The 27650-nt window shown below is 39.5% G+C and overlaps 1 long non-coding RNA gene across 1 annotated transcript; it reads right to left on the bottom strand.

Moving 5' to 3' along the window:
- Positions 1-5619: 5619 nt before the first annotated feature.
- On the bottom strand, positions 5620-10502 carry LOC142830657 (uncharacterized). Its single transcript, XR_012906095.1, has 3 exons — positions 10412-10502; positions 6942-7038; positions 5620-5905 (listed from the first exon to the last, which is right to left on the bottom strand). It is a non-coding gene; the product is annotated as an uncharacterized LOC142830657 (long non-coding RNA).
- Positions 10503-27650: the final 17148 nt, after the last annotated feature.

Here is a 27650-nt window from a genome sequence, read left to right on the forward strand (position 1 = left end):
TATAAAGACTCAAGGCAGCTTCTAAGTATTATACTATGTACTTTGTGTTATACAAGTGTCAGAGTAAATATTGATGTGTAAATCACCAAAGAGTCAAAGGTGCTCTTGGTTCCTATTTTGTAACCAAAGAGCTAAGATTGTGGGTGAAAATCTCAGCCCCCTCTGACCTCTGATCAAAGGACTGAGTATCATAAAGAGCTCTAAAATTCCCAGCTCCAGCAGTGTGAGAATCCCCTCAGTGCTGGAAGTGAGGTTGACACCTACCTGCTATCTTCAGAGGACTCCATCAGAAACCATTCTAGGAGCAAGGCTGGAAGCAAGACAGACATTTTGAGTAGCCAGTAACAAGCCACCCTAACTTTGGCAGCCCTTCCAGGTCTCCCTCTGGCTCATGATTACATCCTCAATCTGGAGAGTGCAAAGATGGCTTTGAACTACCCAAGTTCCTCGTCTCCCTGGGTTATGAGTTCTGTGGCATGCTATCCACTCCTGGATGCAGAGCTCTGTGTGTACAACTGAGGCCTTGTGACAAAGAATCAATATCTTTAATATTAAAAAAAGCCTATATTTTAATAATGTGTCCTACAGCTCTCTCTGGTTCACTGTTAAGCTTCAGCCTTATCCTACCAGCCTTCCTGCTACAGAAAGAGTACATGTATTCTCAAAATTAATGCATCTTGCCCCAGATGGTCAAAGGTGATATTCATGTTGATGTACCACCCGCAACTGTAGATGTAGTTGGCACTTTGTTTTACACACATAAAAAATGGTGATTTCAAGTCACGTACACATTATTTTCTGCTCTCTCACCACCTCATTTGATTGGCAGCTGTAGGTTCCCAATGCTCTCCGTCAATATTACTCAGATGCAAGTTCTGACTGAGCATAGTTTTCGCATCTTTTCTATGCTGGTTTTGTTTGTATTTTCCATGGCCTAGATTGTTTTAATAATTAGTATTTTTTATCCTTCCATCTGAAGGCCATTCATCTGTTTGAAATGCAGTTCTCATTCATCAATGAGCTTCAGATTCATCCCGTCCACTAGCACATATCAACCAGGGTCCAGCTATTTGATCATGGCACTTTGTACTCAGTTTGTGTCTTTTCTAGACATGTGCTAGCACATTTGTAGAACTTTAGTAACAAGTTCTTCTCTCAGTGCCATATGTCTGATTGGGAAATACAGTTGCACTCTCCAGCTTGATCTTTTCGAGTGCTTTGGGGGACATGACCAAAGGGCTTAACAAGCTTCATAGCTATTTGGTTTAGTTAACACTATAATCTTCGAAGTATGAAGCAAATGGGGGGGGGGGGGAATGAGCTGGAAAAATGTCTTAAAGGATTTCTGTCTTGGTGGGATTGGATAGGAAAGAAGGACTGAAATGAAAATGTTGATACTTGGGGAAGACAGTTCAGGTGTAGTATCACCTGGCTGAATGGAGTAGATGGCTCATAAGCTAAATAGGGTTGGGCTGGGATTGGAGATGTCTCTGATATTGACATCAGGGGAACTGGGATTTCACCTATTGGTTTTTGGATGAAGAGTAACTCTGATAACCTGACCCCTTGTGGATACCAAAGGTCTCATGGCCCTTTCTCAAAGAGTATGGATGTTAACCAGTAGTTCTGGACAAAATGTAGTGTGGGTATCTTTGACAGACTGGATCTCCTAAGCTGCTATTAAATAAATTGCCACAATTCACTCAAAGCAGTGGATGAAGTGAACCTTATGTAAAAAATGTTTTATTAATTGTGAAGTATTTGGGGACCCTTCCGTCTAAATGGTGCTCAGGAAAGTCATGGTATATCATTTTATGATTAGGAAAAAAGCCTTTCTCCACTTGATCAGCAATTCAAATACATATGCCCATTTTACAAAATCATTCTCACATTTACTACCCTTGCTATCATTCTCAGGAGCAGAGCCAAGGTTTAATTGGGTATGGTGAGTGAATTGCCCTCTTGCTAGAGATTAAAGGATGAAACATCACTAAGACAGTATGGGGAAGCTTGCACAGCAACTATTTGTCCTGCGATTCTACCGTGGATAATTGGAGGATTTCATATTTCCTGAACTATCAATTTGCCATCTTTTATAAGCACTAAATTAACTAAATTTAAAAGTAACAGTATTTTCTAGGTGCCTCATACTCTAATCTGTTTCATACTAATATCGCACTGTCTCACTGTATTGTACTATATAGATCAGTGATTTTCAAACTTTTTTCTTATGACCCAGTTGGGAAAAATCATTTATGCCTGTGACCCAATAATTTTATCTTTTTAGAGACACAAATCCGCCCACCTCCCACTCTCCCTCCTCCCCCTACAGAGCTCCTGTGTGTCTGCCGAAGAACCGCCCCCCCCTCCTGCGGAGCTCCTTGCACTGCTGCCAGGGAACTCCCTCCCCACCCACATCCCACACCGAGCTCTGACTACTGACCCAGTGTCGGCTCGTGACCCTAAGTTTGGGAAATCATTGATACAGATCATCATCTCTCTCCTTTCCTTTCTCTGTATAGAAAGTGTGTTAAAAAAGAAAACCAAAGGTTATCTGAGTCCAGTTTGTGCATAGTTCTCAGGGAAGGAGATGTCTGTTGCTCCCTGGCCCTGCAGGAAAGGCTTATAGGGTAGAGAAGCACATTTGTAATGTTGTTGCATTGGACTGTACTGGTATTGGTAATGAATGTAAATAAAAACACCTGAAGTTTCCACTAAGTGACCCATGTCTGAGAGGATCAGAGGATAGCGATAGAACACGCCTGAGACAATGAGAGAAATCATCTGCTGTTAGTTTCTACAGAAAATTTTCTATTAAACTGTTTTCTCTATGATATTGGGAATGGGACTAAGAATACTTTGAAGGTTATGATGGTAGTTGTAACGTAGTTAAAGAAAATACTCAGGAAGAAGATCCTCCAGCACTATGGGCTCCTGTTCCCAACTGAGGCCTTTGGTGTTATCAAAATGTAACTATTTGCTACTTATTTCCTAACAGAAACATCAGTTGAAGGGGGAAAAAGTACTCATAACACAAATACTTTGCTCTTAGACAGATAGCACTTCCCTGGATCAGGGTCTCTCCAGCAAAAAAGGAAAACACAGAGAGGGTATGTCTACACTACCACCCTAGTTCGAACTAGGGTGGTTAATGTAGCCATACAAACTTGCAAATGAAGCCCGGGATTTGAATTTCCCGGGCTTCATTTGCATGTTGCCGGGCGCCACCATTTTTAAATGTCCGCTAGTGCGGACTTCATGACCGCGGCTACACGCGGCACGAACTAGATAGTTCGGACTAGGCTTCCTATTCTGAACTATCTAGTTCGTGCCGCGTGTAGCCGCGGTCATGAAGTCCGCACTAGCGGACATTTAAAAATGGCGGCGCCCGGCAACATGCAAATGAAGCCCGGGAAATTCAAATCCCGGGCTTCATTTGCAAGTTCGTATGACTACATTAACCACTCTAGTTTGAACTAGGGTGGTAGTGTAGACATACCCACAGTTATTGGTAGCTAGAGGAATGTAATCCACAAGTCCTAACCCTCGATCTCTGCTACAATCATCTCTGTGAATTAAGCCAGGCCCATACATAAAATATAGACTAAATATGAACTGTAGAGACTAGTAGTCTGGATGCCAAAAGGCAACATACTATCCTCGCTACGCTAAATCAGAATGTTTCTTAGGAAACGAGGCTATACACTAGCCTTAACTGTATACTTCCATGAGTAGTACCAGTGTCATTGTCAAATTGTCAAAGACAAAAGGCGACAAGCAGCATTACACCAATGCTAAATAAGATGACATTGTTCAAATGAAAACATATTTCTCAAAGATGATTTTGAATGGGATAATGAAGTAGGAGTGCCTAAGCAATGAACATGATGGGCATTAACCTTCCAACTTGCTTGACAAAGTTTGTCCAGTCCAGAAAGGGAATAGGATTGATATCCAGATCATCACTGATGTCTAAGTTTTGAGACTGTGTGTACTCACAATTTTAAAACTCTTGAAAGTCCTATGAAATTTGATTCTGTGCCTTAGATTTATATACTTACTTATTGCTCTTTTTACTCATATAGGAAAAATCTCTACTTTCCTTTACTCCTTTCAAAGACAGAAATACTATTGATTTCAGTGGAGTTTCTCTTGATTTACACCTACGGTATCAGAGCAAAATTATGTCAATTGAATACAGCAATACACCTGACAAGTAACTTTTAAAAAATAAAGTGGTGAGATTAAAAACATTGATCAAAACACCCTATTTTGCCAGTTGCTCCAAATATCTAAGTAAACTGTCATCAATTATTAGTCCTTTCCCAGTAAACAACAGCATGAAGTAAATTTGTTTCTTTCTGGTTGCCTGAAAGATGAAAAATCTGAAAAAAAATCATCTAATTATCATATATGGTCTAACAACAAATGAACATTAGTATTTGGCATTAACTAATGGAACAGCAAATAACACTAAATGAATCTTACTTGAAATTGCTGTTAAGTATTCTTCTATTCTACACAAATAGCAGCATCCATTAATGGCAATGCTAAAATGGTTTGCTGGTTATTACAGCTTGGTTTGAAGCCCTTAAAGAGTCCCAAATGACAACAGTTGCAGTTGGATGTGCAGACAGAGGTCAGAAATAATGGACCTTTGCCTTTAAGCATTTTATAATATTGCAGAGCAAACTCAAGGGAGTCTCTTCTGTTTAGCTGGGGAAACAAAGCTTTGCTTTATTTCCTGACTATGCACCTTTGATTCCTGCAGAGATTCCTGCTCCCCACATTGCACTCTGGTGAGTCTAATTACTGATAGCTGCCAAATTTATATTTGAAGCCTGGCTATTAAAAATTCTATTGAAGTCATAGTGCTCAGCATTTAACAGTAATAGAAGTAGCAAAGGAAGATGCATTACAAAGAGGATACTGATCTGAAGGCCAAAACCAACCAAACAAACGTTATCATTTGATATGGTTTGGTTCTTTGCATTACATCTATTACAATTCTATTTTATAGCAACTAGAATGACAATTCTATTTTATAGCAACTAGAATGACACATTTGTTTCTACACAAATCAGAGTGATAAAAAGGCAGAAAATTTGAAGTTCAGGTAACTTACTTTCCGAACTTAACTCATGCTCCCAAAATACCAATCTTCAGAGTGAAGTTAAAAGATAGAACAAGGGTAGTTCCTGAGCTGGTGAAAATTCAGTGTAATTCGATTGAGAGACACTGATTTATACCAGTTGAGGACATGCAGAATCATCTGACTTTTGAGAGCTTGTGTCCAAAATTTATTGTGAAGCAAAAGTGTTTTCTTGATATTTTTCTCAAGCTATATTAATATGTGTGAATCGGATTCTGATCTTGGTTATGCTGGTGGAAATACAGAGTGACTCCACTGTTTATTCTAACATTATCCCTGATTTACATCAGGGTAGCTGAGATTATATTCAATCTTATCCTATTTGTATTTTTCCACATTTGGAAGCCAGTTCTGACACATTCACCTGGCACTGGATTGAAATCAGTGGACCCATGTCAGTTTCCAACAATTGAGGCTCTGGTCCCATAAGCAGTAAATAAAAGCCAAATCCACAGTTGTCATCATGTAAAAGGCAACATTTATGCACAACTACCTCACAATAGTATTGAAATACGACAGTGTTTTCTTACAGATAGACAACACAGCAGTTACGTTTTATTCTATCAGGAGGTCCTGGTATACCATCCATTTTGTTTTAAACTGAACCAAAAATATATGCAGTGACTAGCCTATAAGCCCATTGTGTCACAAGCAGGACATTCATACTTCAGCAGCTCCAGAAAACTCAAGAAAATACAAAGGAGTTCAGTGTTGCTATGACAATTTGCACCAGTAGAAGTTCTGGCTCCTTGCCTATAAAGAAACATTACATTGTACTGTTTTGGTATATGGAGCAAATACATAAACCTCAGAAGATATATATCAGTATATTAAAATATAATCAAACTTATACCTTTTAGATACAATTGAAACAGACCTTCTAAAATACACAATACATGGATGACATAGGCAGATGACAAACGTAGATTTTATAGGATTCATGCCAAATCAACCCATTTCCTCATATAACTCCATTTACTTCAGCAGGTTATTGCTGATTTACACCAGTGCAAATGAGATGAATTAAGCCCACTGGACAGTAGATTGTTTCAAACAGACCCTTTTCCAAATGACATTCTGTGGTTTCAGTCACATAATCACCTTTAGGAACTCATATGTCTTTAAAAAATCCTTAAATAGTTCATTCTTATGCATTCTAAGAAATCTCTGGTAATTAAATAGAAATGGCAAGTGAACGTTTGTGGGAAGCAAATGTTATACAATTTGGCAGTGAGCAGTGGGCATTTAAGTCTGTATCTTCTCTGACTACTGCATCAAGAAAAACTCTGAATGAAAAAAAAACAGTAAAAATAGCAAGAATGAACATAAAAATTCAATATGTTCAGTCAGTAGTCAAGAGCCCAGATTTGTCATTATGAAAACCTTGATGCAAAAATTTCCCCTCAAACCTGCATGGCTAGTCTCCCTACATCCCCCTGATGTTAAGCATTGATGTCAGGTGGACCTACATGCACATAAGGAGAGCAGAGAACTAGCTCGGAGAACAGAAGTTACCATTCAGTGTGAACTCAGTGAGTTGTTAAAAAAAAACACAAGGAAATAACTGATCACACACACAATCAGCTAATCCTTGCCCCTTGTTCTAACTCCTTTGCAATGCTGAGGCTATGCACAAAAAGTGATAACGCTATTCTAATCAAGAAAAACAAGGATTTGCACAGAGCAACAATGTAGCATCTAGATGGGTTACTGTATGCTACCAGTCCCCCATCCTTTAGTGTAGCAGGCATGCCAGTGTGGGATACATCACATAGGTGCAATTGGATACCTTAAGCAGTGTAGAACACAGGACTGAGGAAATGAACAGGTCACCTTCTAAGGCCATCTGTCTCCACTTCTCCCAAGCAGCAATGCTGACAAACCACCTGAAAATGAAGGGCCTTGTTCATTTGTGCGCTACAAAGAGATCTAATTTTTCTATGGTACCACACACACACCTTGGTACAGGGTTTTCTTTAGACTAGAGAGGTTCAACAAGAGAGGGTTGACTGGAGAGGTTCAATTTGAGTCTGCCAACATCCATAGTATGGCATGATTTTAGTTATCTGGATGTCCGCTTCTCATGAGTGTGGCCAAGTTTCTCGCAGTCCCATAAAGTTTGTTTACAGCCACCAGTCCTGGCTCACAGTGATCTGTGTTGTTATTTAGCATTAATATACTCCTAAATTTCTTCTCAGCCCAGCAAGCAGTGGAAGTGTTAATAATGCTTCAAGACAATATTAACCACCAATGGTTCAGCAAATTCTCCAATTTGACACCAGTCAGGTTCCCAGGCTGCCAGACTAGAGAGGTTCAACCTGTAGTTACCGTCCATCACAAAGATCAGCAACACGGAAAAGCGAACAAGAATCTTATCCATAATACCTAACATATCCAGAGATAAACCTATCACAGTGCCCTCATATTCAGTTGTATTTAAATTTTTAAAACCTGCGTCCCAGTGCACGTATGTTTCAAGAGATGCATAATGTTTGTAGGCAACCATATTGACATCCAAATAACAAATGAGCTAGGTGTTCATGTGTCAGTGATCAATGCTGCAATTTGTCAAAGGCTCTAAAGAAGCAATAGTCCCCTCAACACCATCAATATCTGCCTTAATCCCCTATGCGCAATGGAAGAAGTGGAAGTTAAGCTTCTTTATTCAGCAAACCACTTAAGAGCTTGCATTACTTTAAGTCTCAATGGATTCAGTATGAGTTTAAAGTTAAGCAGGTATTTAAATTCTTTGCCAAATAGGAATGAATGAGTGAACTGGCACCTTAGACAACTTTATCTTGGTCTCTTTTTTTTCCTCCCTCCATTAGGCTGGGAAGGGGGCAGCAGCACAGTGGGCAAGGAAGTTAGCCTTAACTAGACATTCTTTTTGGAAACCCTCTGTCCATTTTTCTGTGGAGCACACCGAACACGAAGTGCCTTGGCCACATTTACCAGTGAACTGCACCTCTGACCTTTCTTGGTCTCATCGGGTGTCTCTAGACTACACCTCTCTGTTGACAGAGAGATGTAGATTAGGCACGTCGAAATTGCTATTGAAGCAGGGATTTAAATATCCCATGCTTCATTAGCATAAATTATGGCCGCCGCTTTTTTTTTTTAAACGGAGCTTTTTCGAAAAAACGGCAGTCTAGATGCGGATCTGTCAAAAAATAAACCCTTTTTCAACAGATCCTGTATTCCTTATTTTTTGAGGAATACAGGATCTGTCGAAAAACGGTTTATTCTTTGACAGAACCATGTCTAGACTTCCCCCTTTTTTTTTTTTTTTTTTCAAAAAAGCTCTGTTTAAAAAAAAAGTGGTGGCCATGTTTATGTTAATGAAGTGTGGGATATTTAAATCCCCGCTTCATTAGCAATTTCGACATGCTTGATTTGCATCTCTCTGTCAACAGAGGGATGCAGTCTAGACGTAGCCATCAAGTGCACCTCCTCCCAAGTTACAGGGCTAAACCCATCACTGACTCCAGATGGAATCATACTATTGTCCCCTCTCAGCCCACACCAGGGGTGGGCAATAATTTTTGCTGGGGGACCACTCCAAGACTTTGGAATGTGGTTGAGGGCCCTGCTCTTCCATGATGTTAATGGAGAAATTCCAGGGTTAATGGAGGCTGGGTGCAGAAGGGAGCTTGGGATAAGGGATTGGGGTACAGGAAGGAGAATGGAGTCTGGGAGGGAGTTTGGGTAAAGGAGGCAGTTGTGACCTAAGGCAGGGGACTGGGGTGCAGGGTTTGGGAATGTAACCTAAGGTAATAGAGGACTGTGGTCTGGGCAGGAGATTTGGGTGCCATATATGGGAGGAGAGATGTGTGCATGAGGGGACTGAGAATTTGGGTATGTGGAGGAAGGACAGAGGGCTGGGGTGCCAGAGGCAGGCACTGGCTCAGAGGCACTGGCTCAGAGGCACTTACCAGCAGAAACCTGAGGCAGACTGTCTGGTGCAGACTGCTCACTGCTCCAGTGGCTCCACTCCAGGCATGAGAGGGAGGGGGACAAAAAGGGAGGGAGAAAGCTTCTTACACTGCCCCTGCTCCCAGCAAAAATTCTCAGCTTCTATTGGCCAGAAACTGGGAGTTTGGTGAATGGGAGTTTGGTGGGTGGCGGGAACAGCATGAGTAATCTCCCTCTGTCCTCCCCAGTGATGCAGAATGGAGCATATCTGGCTTTTTAAAGTATAGGCTGTGGTCTGCCTAAGGGCTTTGGTGAGGCAGGTGCAGGTAAGATCCGGTGGCTTGGCAGGCCAGATCTGGCCAGCTGGCAGTCTCTTGCCCACCCTTGGCCCAGATCCAAACACTAAACACAATTACTTCAACAGGTTTGACTTAAGCTCTGACACTACAGTTCTATTCCTCAGGCTCCAAGAACAATGATAATTCTGTGACCAAAAGAGCCTTCTTAGAGCAAAGTATCACATATTTAGAACCAAAACATTTGAGAGACAGCAGATCTTAACAACAATCAAACAGACTGTATGCATAGCAATTTTTTCCCTAAGGATCTGGGAAGACCCATTTTATTTAGATTGTCTCTCCACAGTGCCAGTCTCTGTGTCAGCCTGTAGACAGCTTCTGAGAAGCGATCCCTTTCTTCCCATTGGAAGGGCATTTTGCAGTGTTCTTTTGACTTTCAGGCTTCCAGCTTTGGCCAAAACAAGGCTTACAATTTGCTGGAGTTAGGATTCGGGGTCCTTAAAGCTCACAACTTCCCACATTGCCTTCCAATTACATACTTCAGACTGCTTATCAAAATCTATTGGGTGCCTTTTCTGTTTTCTCTTCAGACTCCTATTTAGATCAATATATTCATATAGGAAATTCTAATAACCCACCATTATAACTTTACCTCACTGACCAAATCTCTTACAGATTCATACCATTATTACACATCAGTTTTCATAGATTAATACTTAGCATGTCCTCATCTAATGTGGGCATTACTAACCCCCTTACACTAATCTGGGCACTACTAAACCCCTTACGCTCAATGTCATTTCTGTGCATGAAACCTACACCTATCCAAAGACAGTCAGGAGTAACTCACATGCTTGCTTGTCAAATGGGAACATGTACCAGCTGGCATGGCAGATTCACAGTGTAAAACCCTAGCCCCATTTATGTCAATGGCAAAACTTCCATTGACTTCCAGAGGGTCAAATGTCACCCACAGTGAAATGCAGGATTCCATTCACAAAGGTACAGTATAACCATGCAGAATATATAAAAGGGTGAATAGCCTTACCTCCACACACTCACATGCCATAAGGAGAGAAATACTCAGACAGAAACATTTTGGAAGGCCAGATCCCACACCCTCACTGCCTGTAAATTAGCAATGCTTTCTTGACTTCATGGAAGCTATGCTAATTTACACCAGCTGAGGATCTGGCCTAACTAAAATTACAAAGGGAAGTACCACAATTTACAATTTAGTTTTCCACAGGTGTATTGGGTTCTCATTCTTTCTGTACTAAGTACCAAGCAGTAGTGCTACTTTACTAAGTAGTATAGTATTGCACTATAGTATACTATTGACTGGTATTAATTTCTTTAAAAAAACATTTGGCACTTAAACCACGCCTCTCATCAGGGTATGAAAGCATTTCTTGAGGTGTACCGTACATGCTGTTCTCTGTATAAGAGTGCTAATAGCTTTGCAAGTTAATTAAAATAAAATGTGAAAAGCTTTTATTATAAATGACAAAGGCACAGCCTTTGACCTCACGTATCTACTAAAATATATCACTGAGTATGTTGATTTTGATGTAAAATGTAGTCTTTTACCTTTAGACATTTTAAAAAATCATTTATAAGAGACAGGCAAAGAAAGGCAATCATTAATCATAGCGTTGTCAAAAAACAACTGCCCAAGCAATTACCAAATAAAATCTACAGAACCTGGATAAACTGTTCAAATGCAAATGTTCTAAGATCAGTGATAAAAGCTTGGAATTATCTGCCTTATTTACATGTTGTTTTCTTCACAATAACCTTCCTGTAGTTCAGTACAACCACCGATTACAGTCTACTGAGGAATATATTGCTAAAATGATACAAATGATGGAGGGAAAACTAATATTGGCCAGGCTTTTATATTGTCTATATATTTTTAAATGTCTAATTTCAGAAGGTAGATAACTAAGGACATGTCTACTCTAGGAAATCATTTCAAAATAATAACTCCCAAAATAACTATTTCAAAATAGCATGTTCACACTACAGGGAAGCCTCAGAATTAGCCCAAGGCAGGCTCACTTAATGTGGACATGCTACCTTGACATAGAGCCCCAGGAAGTACTGGGGAGTAATTAGTCTGAATGACTCTGGGGAGCAGTTATATCAAAATAGCAGCAGTAGAGCATCCACACTAATGCTATTTTGAAATAACTATTTTGAAATAAGAGTTATTCCTTGTGGAAAGCAGAAGTTATTATTTCAAAATAACGGGCTTGGTAGTGTTGATTCTCCGATTAATATTTCAAAATAAGTTATTTCAAAATAATTCCCTAATGTAGACCAAAGTTAAGGGACTCCCTCTTTAGATAAAAATAATCTGAAAGCTATTCAAGTTAATGACATCCAGAGATCACCAGTGTGAAAGTATATCTTTCATTTAAAATCAAATGAAAAGTACTTGTCTAAAAAATGAATCCATCACATATTAAGCTGGCCATATTATACAAGCAAGTTTTACATAAAAGTCCTTATTGAAATTATTAAGAATTGATATCAGCCATAGAGCAGCAACTCCAGAAATGCATATGAAGGAATTTTGTTCTGTATCTTTGATTGTCTCATTTAATTAAACATGTTGCTTCACACATATCCAGGTTTGTTACATGCTTTCTGAAAACTTCTTGTAAATCATTTATGGCACATGCATGCCCAGTGTCAAATGAGACAATGGCTTAACTCTTAACTGACAACCATTGAATCAACAAACCATCCCTGCAAAATCCAGTGGCATCAAGCCATGATGATGCAGATTTTTTTCATAGGAGCTCCACACCATTTCCTCTCCACAGTCTAGCTGTTCATCAGTCATTTGGGGGATTATATTTAAAAACGTTCTACAAATAAGGTTACATTGGGCTTTAAGATTTTGACCCTGCTCTGATTGAAGTAAATGGAAAAAGTCTTAATAAGCAGGTAGGAAATAGGTGACTGTTTAGATCCTCAGCTGCAACAAGGTTGGCTTGGATTGCTGCAACTGCACAAAGCAAATTTAAAACTATGTGTAAGAGGTCAGGCATAAAGCTAGATGAAAATTTTCAGAAAAAAATTGCAGAAAAATATGGTTTCAGGACAATCAAAACTATTCACAAAATTTGGTTGAATTTGGTGAATTCCATTAGCTAGGAAAAAAATGAAAATGACAAAATGAAAAGTTTCATATTGCTTTTCCAAATAACTTTTAGCAAGGCTTCTTTTTTTAAAAAAAAAAATCACGTTGACTCCAATTCTTCTTGGATATCTATAATACTCCTTCAGAAATAGATACTCAAATCCCAGAGCTTTGGGAAAGCTCAGTTTTAGGAGTCACATCCACAGTTAACAAAGTATTGAGAGTATGAAATCCCTATCACTTGAATGATATGTTTCATATTTGATGTACCTAATGGGCTTTATTCTCATCTCATTTACACTCATTTGTTGATTTCAAAGGAGTTACACTAATTTCCTCAGTATTAGAGGACAATCAGGTTCAGGAGAACAAAAAGTGGACTTGAACTGATCATTTTCTTATTGCTATTTGTCTTGCTTTTTGAAAAGTCTTTATAGTCTGTTATTGAACTATTTGCAAAAAAGGTTTCAGGGTATTGTACGTAACCCCTACTAAAGAAAAATGTTCACTTGTTTTATTCTGAAAACACTTTTAAGTGATTGCTGTATTCATTTAAAGCGCACGTTTCTATTCATTTGACTTAAAATTTGCCTCAAGGAAGGTTCTTAGCTAGTAAAGGGGTCTCAGGACATGAAACAGTCACGTGCAAATCATCTCTGAACAATGTGTAGCTAGCAATTTCAATATGTCAAAATATTAGATTTGCATCCTTGTAGATATCAGTATTTAAAGCAAAAATGACATCCCTTTTTTTCATTTTGATAATGACATTTAGCTAAGTATTCCAGAAGTGTACTTGTAAAATAATTCAGTAAACAGTTATAACCTCTTAAAGGAGGCTGGACTATACGCAGATTGGAACCCAGTGTTTCATTTTATTAAATGACAGTAGAAAGAGGTAAGTTTGTAGAGCCAAATCTCAGATGGCTTTGCTTTGTCAGATTGAGGGGTTTGTTGGTTCCTTGTATATCTCACTGATGTGTATGTCCAACCACTCTTCCACAGTTGTTTATTTCTAGCAACAACCTCTATCAATAGTTTTCTGTTTGCATGCTATGCTTATTCTTCATGGAACTCCATTCCTTCCACAATTAGATTTATGGTGTTTTTTTAGGATTAAAAATTAATCTGTTTTGGTGTGGCCTATCAGGCTGTCATTGCTGACCACTCAGATCTAAGCATGAAGGTCATTATTATACAGGCAAGTGATTAATGGAAAAATTCATTTGCTGACTTATTCTGGATGCTGTAATGAATATGCTACATTATCAGTATGAATTTTATAGAGAACACTATTTATATGGGAAATCTGTATACTGTTTGAAATAAGGTTTTATATAACAAATGATTGAGAACCAGATTAAATCCTAGTTTTAAAAAATTGTGCATGTTAACAAAAGGATTAGATTTGGCCCTTATCTCTGTAGCATTATGTAACAACAATTAAACACTAGCAGTTTATAAGAGAAAATGATTTTATCCAACTGTGTTATGGGCGTAAAATCTTAGTAATGAACAAATTAAATGACCATTTAAAAGATAATTTTCCTGTGTTTTATTCAGAAATATTTTGCATGAAGAATGTAATCATTATCTTTTCAGTCAATTTTCTCTGTCTGCATTTATAAATTGTATATGTGCATTCAGACTGTATTTTCAAATCCCTCATGAACATTTTCCTGGGGCATTGGATCTATCATATGCAATCAAGGTACCATGTGCTCTAAATTCTTCAGCAAAGTCACCTCATTTCTATAACATGCCAGTCCATTTTTTCCCAAACTGATGTTTGTATTGAATGAAAGATGAAATACTACACCAGAAAAATAAACTCTCTGTTTTGATATTGTATTTATCTTCTCTTTGAATTTTACAAGTTTTCCTTGTACTTTGATTTTGCATAGAACATAACTCCCTCACAGAAGCTATTACTGGAAGGATGAGGTTCCAGCAGCAGAATAAAAAACTGCAGGGAATATGCTACCAGTCAAACACAGGAGGTTGTTCAGGATTGTTAGATGCTTCCGCTAAAATAACTGGTAACAAAATGGTTAACAGTGATGACTTTTAAACCATCAAGGTTTCTGACTTCAACATCCTATTAAGATAAGTGAAGTAGATGAAAGTTTATCTTCTGGAGCACAGTTCTGCAACAAGGAGGTAAATTATGTAGCCATGGAATTGCAGAATACATTGAACATAGTGTATAACCATAATTGTTATTTTCAGGATATAACGTTGAAAAATATAATTTGTTTTGCAGGTTACTCTTTGATAAGAAATTGAGATAGCTGCCAATGCAGATAAAGTAGAGAAACACCCTTAATATGTCATTTCAAAAGACTCTTTTCAGTTTATGACATCTTTTGGGTTCTGTGCTTTTGTGCTCTATAATTTTATGCAACACTGAGATGCTATACCAATGACCAACTTAAATAAAAAACAACTAAATTAAGCTATCCCATTGATTTTCACAGATACATACACAGGAACCACCAGATTGCTGCTCAATGTATACACCAACTGCAATGCAAAATTCAGATGGACTATAAGCCAGGTCTTATTGAAGACCAACATAGGAGCTTTGTTTTATTTTATTTTTCCCAAGCTTAATGGAATATTCACAAACTAGCATGTGTTGCCTTCATTACAGATAAAAGGCTTTTTTCATTATATCTTGGGGTGATTTGATATACAACTTTCCTTAACTGTATCTTTCCATTTGCTGCATAGTGCTGCAAATACTAGATATGCCTGTAGCACATAGCTCTAGTATTTTTTATTTGGAACCTCTCTTGTATACAACTGTGAAGTGAATTTTGACATCTTTTGAAATAACACTCTTCTTACAGAAATAAAGGAAACTGAAACAAGGGGTAACGGTGTTCCATTATTTTGAGCATGGCACAGTGTTCTATTTTAGAAAACAGCAATCAGTGTATCTTTTGTGATAGCTCTACACCTCAGAGGCAGAAATACAACATGCCTAAAACTGAAATACCCACCTGGAGAAGTAAAAAAACAGATTGACAGAGCCAAAAAAGTACTCAGACATGAACTACTTCAAGACAGGGCCAAAAGAGAAAATAACAGAATTCCACCTGTCATTACCACAACTTAAACCCCTCCAATGCATTATCCACAATCTACAACCTAGGAAAATTATCCCTCACTCTCTGGGTATGTCTAGACTGCATCTCTCTGACAGCAGAGGGATGCAGATTAGGCAGGTCGACATTGCAAATGAGGCAGGGATTTAAATATCCAGTGCCTAATTTGCATAAAAATGACCACCATGTTTTGACGACTCCGCATTTTGTCCACAAAAAAGGGCAGTCTAGAGTGGGATCTGTCAAGAAAGAAAGCCTTTTTCGACAGATGCCTTATGCCTCCTGCAAGGAAGTTTACAGGATCTGTTTTGAAAAAGGCTTTCTTTCTCAACAGATCCCCCTTTAGACTGCTGCTTTTTGCAGACAAAGTGCTGAGTCAGCAAAACGTGGCAGCCATTTTATGAAAATTAGGCACGGGATATTTAAATCCCTGCCTCATTTGCAATGTCGACCTGCCTAATCTGCATCCCTCTGCTGACAGAGGGATGCAGTCTAGACATACCCTCAGAGACCTTGGGGGAAAGGCCTATTCTCACTTACAGACAACCCCCCAACCTGAAACAAATTCTCTTCAGTAACCATGCTACACAGCTACATCATAAACATCCAGGAACCCAGCCCGGCAATCAGCCCAGATGCCAACTCTGCTCACATATCTATTCAAGCAAATTCATTACTGGAGCCAACCATATAAACTACCAAATCAGAGGTTCATTTAACTGCACATCCAGGAATGTAATCTATGCCATCAAATGCCAGCAATGTCCCACTGCAATATAGATTGGACAAACTGGACAGTCCTTATGGGAAATAATTAATGGACACAAATCAGATATCCATAAAGGGAACATATAAAAACCTGTTGGGGAACACTTCAATCTTCTTGGGCATTCATAACAGGTCTTCAAGTGGCTGTTTTATTACAGACCAATTCCACAAGCCTAACACACAGGGAAGGGCTGGAATTCACAACAATTCATTCACAAGCTTGATTCTCATGTTAATGGTTTAAGTAAAGATATCTGATGGCTGGGACATTATCAACCTACCAAACAATGAAGGTTCCAATGGTTCTTTGTTTGTATAGTATCTGGTATTAGTTCTCTTTTTCTCTAATTGCCTGCTAATGGTTCTTATCTGCCTCTTTTGACTATCCAGTCTTTAGGTGCTTATACAAAAAGCAGGACTCTGTAGCACTTTAAAGACTAACAAGATGGTTTATTAGGTGATGAGCTTTCCTGGGCAGGACCTGAAGTGGGTCTGGCCCATGAAGGTTCATCACCTAATAAACCATCTTGTTAGTCTTGAAAGTGCTACATCCTCCTGGTTTTTGTTTCAGCTACACCAGACTAACACTGCTACATTTCTATCACTATTCTAGGTGCTTATAGACTATTTGTTTTTCCTGTTACATTCTAGCTCCTCTTTCCCCTTTATATTTTTATACCTACTGCCTCTTCTTGTTTCCCCCCTCCTCCTATTTTTTCTTCCTCCCTCCCACCCCCGTTCTACCCTATTTATTTTAGTTCTGGACATCCAACACTCTGGTCATCTGAAGAAGTAGACTGTGCCCACAAAAGTTCATGATACCATCTACATGTTTTGTTAGTCTTTAAAATGCTACCAGACTATTTGTTGATTTTTAAGTTTAACAATACCCTACACACTTATATTGCTTTTCTTAATCCTGTCATAAGTTCCATAGTGGAGATATCAAGACAGTTAAGAAAAAAATACCCCAAAAGATCTGAAAAGTTGTTGGGAATCAATTAGCCTGCAACTACAGAATATGAAGGAGAATGGTTTTGATCTAGAACATTAATAATGGCTTTGATTCAGCCAAGTACGTGTAAGCAGATAAATTTTAAGCACATGTATAGTCCCGAATATCCAATAACTTCAATTATAATTAACACCATTATGGTGAAAAGAGAACAAGGCTTTATCTCTTTTTATTAAAAATCAGTATTGACGATCATTTCACTTGATTCATGATAGGTAAATACCGTTAATCCCATGAAATATGTCACTTACAGTGATAACCTTAGAATATCAAACTTTATTCCAGGCATCCACTGATTCCCACTTGTTATTTATAACCAGGCTAAGGAAATATATTCAGTACATTACATTCCTTCTTACAATGGTACAGCTTTTGGGATTTCATGTTACTCAAACACTCCTAATCTGCTAGACTAACAGATATCAGCATCTGCAGGGTTCAATACAGTATCTTGCTTGTTGCCATTTCCAGAAGTACTTCTCCAGGAGCAATACCATACTTTTGGAATCCTGATGAGCTTGGATTGTAATTTGTGGAAGACAAAAAGTGCCTGTGAAATAGTGCTCTAGAAATGATATGACATGACCTCTGCTGCTCCCCACACATTGATCAAATATTCAGGAATACTCATTAGTTGGGATTCTCCAGTTTGGTTTGGTTTGGTTAAAAAACTTCAGGCCTAATGGACTATCACCGAGTTAAAATTTGTTCAAGTGAGTGTAGAATCTAGCTCATTTGCTTGTATTCAGACTTATTAGCATGTGGTTTTATCATACCTATGGGAGAAGTTTATACATTCAAAAATATGAAAGTATACAACTATGTTTTCATCTGTCTTAGAGAATAGTCATAGACATAAAATGAAGGTAGTAGCCCTCTTCCACTCCAGACATACTACTGTAAATAATGCCAGTGCAATGTTACCTAACACCTCCTTGTTTCATTAATATATCTTGGGAAGGGATTACATATTTCATTTGTGTCACCATGTTTTGCAGAATCAAATCAGCACTTCTGCAATGTGGAACAAAATGGAATCTGAATCAAAGGGCATCTCTGGCAATAGTATTAAATATGACAAGGCAAGTACAAACCAGGTCTAATAGCTAAAGACTTTTTGACTTTTTAAGATGTTCAATTGAACATTTAAAAGGTTTAGTCTCATATCAAGTCTGGAAAGCACCCCTGGGGCAGGCTTAAGTAACTATGCCATTAGGCGCTGAGTTGCAAATTGCCTATTAAGCCTGACTGAAACTGTAAAATTGCTTTTCACAATGCAAATTAATGTAAATAAGAACAATTGGTTACACATATCACAGAGTATCAAACTGTCGACAGATGATGCGTACTGTTTTTTTTTTCTCCTGAATTAGCATTACTTTAAAGTTATATTTAGTGCCCGGTTAAAAGATCTGGATGTTTTTATGATAAGAGTCCACAAATATGGACAACACACATTCTGATGTGTGTCTTCCATTATGTGAAATGTAGACTTATTTTTATGCAAATCAATGATATTTTCAGATCTAAAGGAAATATCACAAACTAATCCATTTACCCTCAGACATTCAGCTATATATGATCATCATTCAGAAAAGGAGAAACCATGAAACAGTTATCAGTTACAAAAGTATTAGGTAGGAGAAAGCTTTTGCAACTCAAAAGCACTAAATGATCAAAGCCCTTTTGTAAGCCCTCTGGGCTGCAGTAGCTCTATACAGAAATAGCTGCTGTATGCAATAGCTCACATTGCCACTTCTGAGAGTTTTGCTGTGAGCCATTTAAAAAAAATGTTCTAGATAGATAACACAATGCAAATCTAAAAGGTCCCTTTTCTTTGTTTCATGAGAGGTTAAGTTGATTTACAGTATGGAAACACTAGTAACTCTCTGCTTTATATGAGAGAAAACAAGGTCATTATCAAGTGATGTACATGATTTCAGGTTTTGTAGTCTACTTCTGTTTGGCAAATCCATCTTACATGAAGGTTTCATGTTCTGACAATAAGGCAGATATACTGCAGTAGTTAGAGAAGATCCTACTTATTACATTTTGTGCTTCTTTCTTAGCAAAAGCTCTTATAAGAAGATAAATATCAATAATTATAGTTATTTCTGTAAGAATAACTTTAACATTTGGAAGATATTTCTTGAGATAATTGCTTTTTACAATATAAAATAAATGATCTGATGTGTACAGTATCATTATTGCTTACCTTTGCTGAGGAATACAAAACTGTAAATTTAGATACATTTTAATAGAGCATTTTACCTCTCTCATATTAGTAACAGCAAAAAAAAAGTTTATTCTTCTCAACTCTGTTTTGGTAGTAAGCTACAATTTGTTTAACATTCTAGCTCTAGTTCAGCAAAGTACATAAGTATGTGATTCACTCATTGCTCTCAATTCATGAGAGTGACCTAAATCATGAGATTTGTTTTTAGAAATTTAGAAACTTTTTTCTAAAATAAAAAAAAATCTCAGGACTTCAGGAGCTAGGGTTAAAGAAAAAAGATGAAATAGGGTGACTAGATATCCCAATTGTATAGGAACAGTCCCAATATTTGGAGCTTTTTCTTATTTAGCCACCTTTTACCAACCACCCCAACCCAAGTTTTCACATTGCTATCTTGTCAGTCTACAGCAAATGTCAAGAGATAAAAAAGTTGGCAACATAGAAGTATCTTGAGGCAGATCCTGATACAATTTCTGTTGTAGCAATGACCTCAACTCCACCCTCAACTGGATGCTATATTTGTATCATCTCTTCTCTTGTAACGCTGTTATAAAATAAAAACTTTTTGGAGGAAACTGATTGACTTACACATACAATTTCCCTTTCAGTCCCAATGTGAAAAAAATAAAATAATCATAATAGCTACTGGCAGGGATTGATTTTCCTTTAGCTTTGAGGAATTTTCTACAGTATTTTGTTTACTTGCTCTCTCTGATGAGCATGTTGGTAAACAGAGATTAATTGCTCAAAAAGAGTATTAACTTACCACAGTTTTAAAAACACTGATCTATGATTTAGGTTAGGAGTCTCAGCATCCTTTGGGTTTTGTTCAGGTCTTATTGTCTCCAGTTTTGTCAGATGAATTAGAACTCCATTTTAATCATATTACTTCCTCTCTGGGACCCATGTTAAGGGATTTCTGAATTCATTCATCAACTAAGCTAAGTTTTTGTCTTACAACTGTCTGGAACTTACTGATACTTTATAGGTAATAGCATAATTTAAACAAATTACAGCCTCTGCATGTGCAATGTGAAGATAAAACTGCATTAGCCTTTTATTACACAGTAGACTGTACTGGTCTCTATACGGGTTAGTCTCATAGAAAAGACTGGAAACACAGTGCCTTTACATTCCAAGGGGCTGGTGTAAATCAGCATAGCTCCATTGATGTTGATTATATTAATTTACACCAGCTGAAGGTCTATTTCTTTAAAGAGTTTCTGAACATCATTCAAAAGGAGCTAGAGAGACTGGGATTGCTCTACCTTGGAACTGCCCATTAATTTTCAGTCTACACAAACCACATGTTTCTGAGAGATCCCCAAAGGCTAGCACCATTTCCAAGCGACATGTGAATCAACACTGCCTCCAGCAACTGTCAAGCCTTGCTCCCTGGTTCCCCCCACCCTCCACAATGTCTTTGACAGGCTGATTGCAATGGAGCAGTATACTCATGAGTTGTTTCACCAGCCTATACCGTATTTGAGAATTCCTGCCTTCCTTACACTCTCCATCCCCATATTCCCTTCTGCCAAAAGATGTGGGGAAAAGAGGGCTAGGCCTCCTTGTATTTGAGTTACTTCCTTTGAACATATGTAGACTAAACTACTAGTGTCCTCTGCCAAGATTTATATCTAACCCAAATTTGATCCCTCATTTCAGCCTCTCAGGTTTGTTGCCCCAAACACCCGACTTATTAGGACTGGTCAAAAAAATCCCCTCTAAACTTTTCCCCCACTGCTTTTCAGCTAAACAGCAATGTTAATAAAGTGTCTGATTGCCTCAAACTTTTTTAATTTTTGCATCAGAGAAGCAAGAAAACCCAAACTGCATTTTTTCAACCCAGGAAACAAAATTTCTAACCAGTTCTATAAGTTATTGTCTTCTTTAACAAACAAGTGATATTTAAGTAGAAGATTTTGTTAGATTCTATGTCCGAATTTCTTTCTGCAATGACTGGTCAGATATTGTGACACTCACACACTCTGACGATTTGCTTCTGACTCCTGATATCAGGATAACATTTCAACAAATAATAAAATGACTTCTGAAAAATACAGAATCTGAATCTCGAGATGCTGCATTTTGAGTGACTTACGCATTCTCTGAATAGCTAGTAAGTCAACAAAAGATAAAATCAGAGATCAGCAGAATAATTTCTAAAGGGATATTTATTAATTATTATGTATTATACTTGATGAATTATTATTTCAGAAATCTGAGGATCAAGGCTTCCTCTCCCCTCCTCACACACACAAAGACAAGCTAAAAATGATTTATTTAATGTGTTTTGTTGGAAAATTCTTAACAGATGGACAGAGCATCAGAAGGGCAGCACCTAGGGAGTCAGCAGGTGGACAGAGAAGCCAGGAATGGACTGGCACTGATCAGATTAACAAGCCCAAATACCCTGAGACAAACACAAGCTGCCCACTGTATAGACAGACACTGACCAAATAAACAAGCTAAAATAACTTGCAAATGTGGAAATTTCATGGCCCTATTTCCCAAACCCAGACACCTGCCTGGTGGCTAATATTGTGCCACAAACCCTTTAACATGTCCACACCTCTGCTTGCTTTCTCTGTCAGTTGAAAGCAGAGGAGTTTGGGCAATGGGAGGCAAAGACTGAGAACAATTCTAAGGGCCTGTGCACACTCACATGCTGTCTCTCTCTTTCCCCTCTTCCCGCCTCTCTCTTCCCCCCTCCCCCTCCATGACCTGACAGGAAAAGCAAGCAGGAAAGAAGACATTCTAAGTCTGGATACGTAGAACAAATTTTGCTACCAAAATTTGCTACCCAAATGTATCCTATCCACCATTAGCAAATTGTCACTTAGATACATCTACACTGCAATGCTATTTTGGGAGAAAAGAGGTATCCCAAAATAGCTATCCTGCATCCTTTGAATGCGTACGCTATTGCAAAATATAGCGGATGTCCTATTTCAGCATCCCTGTAAACCTTGTTGCAAGAGGGATAAGGGATGTCTTGAAATAGTGTTTTATTTCAAAATTTGGCACTATATGGACACACCAAATTTTGAAATAGCCTATTTTGAAAAAGAATCAAAATAGGATATGCAATTTGCATGGCGCAAATTGCATATCTTATTTTAAGCTAAGAATGCAGTGTCAACACACCCTTAGAGGGGCAGCCAAAATTGGTTTGAATGAGCTGATTCTTTAAGTGTTTTGCTATAAATTACTTATTTACATTGTGTGTGTGCACACATACCTGTGTATCTAAATAAAAGTTTGCAGTGCATGGAGGTGTATCTCTCAATTCCCTCATCACACTTCTCTTTGCAGAAATTGATTCCACTTTATTTCTCGTATCAGCCATGCCTATCAGTATCAAAGCGATCTTTGTGATGGGGAAAGCAAGCAATTTGTGTTTTAAAAAATAAAAGGCTGAGATTCTCTAACACGTTTCTGAGGATACCCATGTTTGAGGTCTTCATGTGAAAGAGTATTTTGATCACTCAGGGTACGTCTATACAGCAGCATTATTTTGGAATAATTGACTTTATTCCAAAATAACAAAGAGCGCATCTACATTATTTCAAAATAATGGCAAGTTGGAAAACTTCTTACTCCGACTCCTGTAACCCTCATATTACATGAAATAAGGGAAGTCAAAGGGAAATCAAAGGAAGAGCGTTCTTCTTTTGACTTCCTGCTGTGTAGACAGTGCTAAAAGCCAAATTAAGCTATTTCGACTTAAGCTATGCAATTAACATAGCTGAAGTTGCGTAGCTTAATTCAACTTTACCTTACTGTGTAGACATGCCCTCAGGGACTGCATAGGCGTAGTTTAAGTTTTACTTCTGTCAGCCGATGGTCAGGGCAGTGTGTGCGTGTGTGTTACACCCAAGTCTTCAACTGCTGAGATGCAAGGTCTCGTCGCAGTGGGCAGCCTAGGAGGCTGGAGGGCACCCCGAAAAAGAGTTTAACGTCTGTGACTTTACTGCTAGGACCAGGGTCCCATCGCAGAGGGCAGCCAACAGGCTCTCAGACGCCCCGAGTTTATAGGAAGAGCTTATTACACCTCCGATTTTAGCTGCTAGGATACAGGACCCCTTTGCAGCAGGCAGTCCAGGAAAGACTGAGAGATGCCCCAACGGATCTGTCACCTGGGAGTGACACAATCCAAAACACCCAAGCTCTTCCTATACTTGTCCCTTATGACCAGCTGAAGTTCTTTTAGAATTGTGCTTGGTTCTGTTACAGCAACTGAAGGAGTCAGGTTAAAGCTTAACAGTTACTATTTTATTGTTACAGGGTAAACTTAGCTGTTAAATGCTACTGCTGTGTTACAGATAACACAGCCACTACAAAGGACAGGACAGAAATTACACTAATAAGTCACTTACAGGTACCATGAAACCCTTTTGGTTCTCTGAGCTCTTATTAAATGCATGCAAAATAGACACCTAGCAGGTATATATTCTCACCCCTGCGTTCCAGACTTGGCGTGGCCAGCGTCTTTCTCTCAATCCCTCGGGAAGAAGTAGGGCGAGGTTGGGAGTCCCACAGACCTCAGGAGACAATCAATACCTGCCAGCAGGTGTAGATGATTGGAGCTCAAATAGGGTGGGCTACTAAACCCTTTTTATACCCCTTGGGTCACGTAGGCTTCTTCCTGGTCTCAAGTGGCCAATTAGGAAAAATGGCTTTGAATGACAAATTTCCCACGAAGGGTGCAAAGCATAATTCACACCTGGGAAAATGCAGACAATGGGCACCTCTGGTATGTGATGGGCTAAGATTCCTCTCCTGGGACAGTGCAGGCATGTCAATTACTGATACTAGCCATCAGGGCGACGGGAGGCCCCGGGTCGTCAGCTAGCCCATTTACTGTCTGGTTTCTGTTTATGGTAGAGTCAGGGACAGGCAGCACACCTGCGTTCCCAGGGCATCAAAGGCTGACTGCCTTTCTCTTGCTCTCTGGGGGGGGAGAAACAAGATGGGGTTCATGTCTGGCTACATTTTCTTTAGTTTGTGTGCTTGTTTACATTTTGGTGCCAGTCACCAAACCATAAAATCTAGTTTTTGCTCATTTACAAGGTTACTACATGTGGTATCCAGCACTGAAATGTGTCATAGGTGTTTTTGAAACTGTGCAAATTACCGTATATTCCGGCGTACAAGACGACCTCTGAAGTTAAAAAACATCCCCCAAAAATCGGGGGTCGTCTTGTACGCCGGATGCCCCGCCGCCGGAGCCCCTCCGCGGCTTTGAAAGCCTCGGGGGAAGCTGGCGGCGGGGCATCCCAGGCGCGCATGGGCTGCCCCCCCGCCGGAGCTCCTCCGCGGCTTTGAAAGCCTCGGGGGAAGCCGGCGGCGGGGCATCCCAGGCGCGCATGGGCTGCCCCCCCGCCGGAGCTCCCCCGAGGCTTTCAAAGCCGCGGAGGGGCTCCGGCGGGGGGGGGCAGCCCATGCGCGCCTGGGATGCCCCGCCGCCGGCTTCCCCCGAGGCTTTCAAAGCCGCGGAGGGGCTCCGGCGGGGGGGCAGCCCATGCGCGCCTGGGATGCCCCCCCCGCCGGTTTCCCCCGAGGCTTTCAAAGCCGCGGAGGGGCTCCGGCGGGCGGGCAGCCTATGCGCGCCTGGGATGCCCCGCCGCCGGCTTCCCCCGAGGCTTTCAAAACCGCGGAGGGGCTCCGGCGGGGGGGGGGGGGGGAGCCCAGGCGCTCCTGGCGGCTTTGCTCCCGGTGCCTCTGGTCTGCTGGGGACCATCTCCAGCAGACCAGGGACACCGGGAGCAAAGGAGGCGGCGGGGCGCTGGGGTGTAAGATGAAACCCTATCTTTTAATTAAAAAGATAGGGGGTCGTCTTATACGCCCAGTCGCCCTATACGCCGGAAAATACGGTATAAGGTTGTGTTTTAGTTTATTGTCAATGTCAGTAGGGTTTACATATCTTCCATTATAGGAAGCACTTGCTGTTTTGGAAAATACTACACAGGTTTTCTCTGGTCACTATCTGAAGATAATCTAGTCAGTTGTCTAGCCATAATGTATAGGTTAAACCTCTCTAATCCGGCATCCTCAGGACCTGACTGGTGCCTAATCATAGAATTTACTGAATAATGGAAGGTCAATATTGTCTAGCAGCAGCATTACCAACACTTCCACTGCTTGCTGGGCTCTTGGGAGACATTTGGGGTAAACTAGAGCTAAATAACAGCACAGAACACAGAGCCCAGACTGGTGGCTGTAAACAATCTTTATGAGCCTGTGGGAAACTTAGCCACACCCAGGAAAAATGGCCATCTAGCTAACTAAAATCATGCTGGGCCACAGATGCCACCAGACCAGTGAGTGCTAGACTAGAGAGATTCAATCTGTAGTGATAATTGTGATTGACAATACACTTTAGCAGTCAAATTTCTAAAAGACATACCATCAACTTTAAATTTCGTCAAATACAAAAGAGATTTAAAGTAGTTTCAGATACTACAGCTGCTGCCTGATCTTCCTGCTGATTTTCATGCTGTATGGGCACAATTTTACTATTTTAAAAGAAGTTTTTCTATCCCCCACTGCTGTGTGATGTGCATAAACAACAGGGGATATGACAAAGGCACTGATCCCGTGAAGCATTTACACACAGCTTAGTTTGTGCCACATAAATAGTCCTATTGGACTACATGGGACTACTCGATGTGTGCAAAGTGAACCAGGTGCATAAGTGGTTGCAGGCTCAAGACCTATGTGAGAATCAGTGGAAACCATGAAAATGGCAATGCAGAATACTTTGTCAAAAGAAAAATATATTTCTCTATTCTCTTTCTTTTATGAAGACCCTAGGTGTTATTTATAGCAATTGTGGGTAAAACATTTGCAGAGAGAAGTATAATTTTGAAATTGAAGGTGTCACTTTAACTGTGGAACCTCTAAGAACATAACACATCACTTCTTTACATTTTTCTTTTGTATCACTCCTTTGTCAGACCATTATGTTTAAGTTGTTTCAAGGCAGAGGGAATTCTGAGGGCTAGATCTGAGTTTAAGCAGAACTGAGGATTTTTTTGTTTACCCTTAAAAGCAATCATTAGTTACTTAAAAACCAATTTCATAGATGATCGATTACTCCCATAATCTACATCTATGAAGAGTCAGGAAGCTATGCTTGTCAAAAGAGATCTCAAAGCCCAACATATTAAAATGCTATTGAAACTTTTATAATGGAGATTGTCTATCTCCTAGAACTAGAAGGGACCTTGAAAGGTCATTGAGTCCAGTCCCCTGCCTTCACAGCAGGACCAAGTACCATCCCTGACAAATTTTTGCCCCAAATCCCTAAATAGCCTCTGCAAGGATTGAATTTACAATGCTGGGTTTAGCAGGTCACTGCTCAAACCACTGAGCTATTCCTCCCCCCCAAGAGGGCAACACTTTTTTACTATCTCACAAGCATTGCTTGGATTAAATCTGGCCAGGCCCCTTGCTGATCTGAAAACAGTTATACATGATTTAATAACATTTCGCCTGGATTATCATAATTTGTTGCTAGCAGTTCTGCCAGCATCATCATTACAGAAAACGCATTTGGTTCAGAATGCAGCCGCCGCGTGAGTGGTCTCTGACCCCTTTAGAAATGAACATATATTACATCAGTCATGAAGCTTCTTCACTGGCTCCCTGTTTCATCATGAACAATTGTAAAGTCCTCCAGTTGTTCAAACCCATGACAGCTTGAGGATTTGATTGTCAGTGATTTAAAAAAAAAACCACATTTCTGTCTATCAGTTTAGGTCTTTTAGGGCTCCACCCTGAAATTTGCCAAGCATCACTAACCAATTGAAACTAGCCAGAGATTAGGCTACACAGTGTTGGATTATTGGCTGTTTATATGTGCCAATTATATCTTTGGGGAAATGTTTTCTTTGGAGTTTCTTTTTTTTCTTTTGCACATTGTCTGCTAACTCTATCTTTATTGTCAGTATTTTGCTGAAAACTGCTTTTTTAGGGAAAAATTGATTGAACTGTCTGCAGTGT

Source organism: Pelodiscus sinensis, chromosome 9 (genome assembly GCF_049634645.1).
Source record: "Pelodiscus sinensis isolate JC-2024 chromosome 9, ASM4963464v1, whole genome shotgun sequence".
Classification (NCBI taxonomy): domain Eukaryota; kingdom Metazoa; phylum Chordata; order Testudines; family Trionychidae; genus Pelodiscus; species Pelodiscus sinensis.